The sequence below is a fragment of the Trichechus manatus genome, unplaced genomic scaffold (genome assembly GCF_000243295.1).
Source record: "Trichechus manatus latirostris isolate Lorelei unplaced genomic scaffold, TriManLat1.0 scaffold00014, whole genome shotgun sequence".
In the NCBI taxonomy this organism is placed as follows: domain Eukaryota; kingdom Metazoa; phylum Chordata; class Mammalia; order Sirenia; family Trichechidae; genus Trichechus; species Trichechus manatus.
In genome coordinates, this window is record NW_004443950.1 from 10,708,077 (window position 1) to 10,710,691 (window position 2,615).

Consider the following 2,615-nt stretch of genomic DNA (forward strand, 5'->3'; position numbering starts at 1 on the left):
GGTAAGTGGTAACTTTGGTGAAGGGTAAGACAGTACACAATACTGGGGAAGCCAGCACAACTTGTACAAGGAAAGGTCATGGAAGCTCCATAGGCACATCCAAACTCCCTGAGGGACCAAATTGCTGGGTGGAGGGCTGTGGGGACCATGGCCTTGGGGGAACATCTAGCTCAACTGGTATAACACAGTTTATAAAGAAAATGTTCTACATTCTACCTTGGTGAGTAGCGTCTGGGGTCTTCAAAGCCTGTGAGTGGCCATCTAAGATACTCCACTGCTCTCACCCTTTCGGGAGCAAAGGCGAATGAAGGAAACAAGAGACAAGGGAAAGATCAGTCCAAAGGACTGATGGACCACAACTACCATGGCCTCCACCAGACTGAGTCCAGTACCACTTGATAGTGCCCGGCTGCCGCCACTGACTGCTCTGACAGGGATCACAACAGAGGGTTCCGGACAGAGCTGGAGAAAAATGTAGAACAAAATCCTAACTCACAAAGACCAGACTTACCTGCCTGACAGAGACTGAAGAAACCCCAGAGTATTGCCTCCGGACACACTTTTAGCTCAGTAATGAAGTCACTCCCAAGGTTCACCCTTCAGCCAAAGATTAGACAGCCCTATAAAACAAAATGAAACTAATGGGGCACAACAGTCCAGGGACAAGGACTAGAAGGCAGAAAAGGACAGGAAAACTGGTAATAGGGAACCCAGGGTTGAGAAGGGAGAGTGTTGACATGTCGTGGGGTTGTTAACCATTGTCATAAAACAATATATGTACTAACTGTTTGATGAGAAACTATTTGTTCTGTAAACCTTCATCTAAAGTACAATAAAAATAATAATAATAAAAAAGAAAAGTAAGAAGCGCTTCAAAAAAAAAGAAAGAAAATACGTCCCGGAGAGCTTTCTGTAAGTTACCTAGACAGCATCATCTTTCTCCTTTACAACTGCGTAGCCTAACATTGCAGGGATAAGCAAGAATGTATTTAACACGTCCCCTGTTTGTAGCCATTTGTGTTCCCTCCAGTGCAGCCATGCCCGTATCCTCTCCCACCTGTGCAAGTTCATCATTTGCCCATTTTAATTAGCTCTTGATCTGTTTTACGAGTTACAAATATTTTTCCTAGTTTGTCATTTGCCTTTTAACATTGCGTATGGTCTTTTTTGCCATGTTGAATTTTTTATTTTGAAAGTTTTTATATTTCATATGTGTCATGGATTGAATTGTGTCCCCCCGAAAATGTGTGTAGCAACTTGGCTAGGTCATGACTCCCAGCACTGTATGATTGTGTAATCTGATGTGATTTCCTTATGTGTTGTAAACTCTATCACTATGATGAGGTTAGATGTGATCTCCTTACGTGTTGTAAATTCTATCATGGTGATGAGGTTATGCTGATGAGGTTTACAAGATTAGGTAGTGTCTTAATCCAATCTCTTTTGAAATATAAAAGAGAGAAGTGAGCAGAGACACATGGGAACCTCATACCACCAAGAAAGCAGTGCCAGGAGCAGAGCGAGTCCTTTGGACCTGAGGTTCCTGTGCAGAGAAGCTCCCAGACCAAGGGAAGAATGATGACACAGACGTTCCCAGAGAGCTGGCAGAGAAAGCGTTCTCTTGGAGCTGACGCCCTGAATTTGGACTTGTAGCCTACTGGACTGTGAGAGAATAAATTTCTCTTTGTTAAAGCCATCCACTCATGGTATTTCATTTGGAGTAGCACCAGATGACTAAGACAATATGTATACTTGATGTTTATACATGTTTGATATATATGTATATATGACTGTATATATTTGTCAAAACTCATCAAACTACTCTTTAAAAGGGCAAATTGTATTATATGAAATTATACCTCTATAAACTTGCCTTTAGAAAATCAAACCAGAAAACATATTGAGAAGATGAAAAAGGGGAAATGGAAAGGGGAAGGGAGGAACAAGAGACATAATTTTTTGGGGTTTTTTCTGCTAATTTTCAAATAAAAGCTGTGGTTTCCACCCTTTTCCCAGGACCAAACAACCATCTTCGCTTCTGTTTGTGACCTCTAACATCCCTCTCCCCATTCCCCAGAGAGGCCACCATACACTCTTACCCCACACACTCAGCCATCACATTCCCCAGCCTGCAAGTCATTATCTGGGGCCTCTGGGAACAGGGTTCCCTTACCTGACTTCCAAGATAGGTCCAAGTGACCACGGGAAACTGAATGCCGCACAAGAGAAGGAGTTTGCTTGATGTTCTCCAGCAGGCCAGTGGGCAACTGGGACTCAAGAGGTTCAGACTCCAAGTCCAGTGCTCTCCCCGCTCCACGCTGCAACCTCTCAAAGGTGGTTGGGTAGCTGAGTTCCTGTGTGGACAAGTAAGACTCATTTTAGGCCAATAAAGAGATGAGGAGACTTGTGGGACTCAGGGCAGAGCCTTTGGAAGGTGTGAGTTTGATAACCAACTCCGGTATTCAATTTCATGTAATTATCAGTGTCATGGTTTGAATTATGTCCCCAAAAAAAATGTGTGTATCAGTTTGGCTGGGCCATGATTCCCAGAATTGTGTGGTTGGCCTCCATTTTGTGATTATAATTTTATGTTAAAGAGGATTAGGGTGGGATTG

The 2,615-nt window shown here is 43.1% G+C and overlaps 1 long non-coding RNA gene across 1 annotated transcript in view; it reads right to left on the reverse strand.

Moving 5' to 3' along the window:
* Positions 1 to 563: 563 nt before the first annotated feature.
* The window catches only part of LOC111819631 (uncharacterized), a 6,821-nt gene continuing 4,769 nt past the window's right edge, over positions 564 to 2,615 (reverse strand). The window contains exons 3-4 of the long non-coding RNA XR_002823203.1: positions 2,174 to 2,354; positions 564 to 620 (exon numbers count right to left, since the gene is read on the reverse strand). This is a non-coding gene — a long non-coding RNA (uncharacterized LOC111819631). The remainder of the gene's footprint in view (positions 621 to 2,173; positions 2,355 to 2,615) is intronic.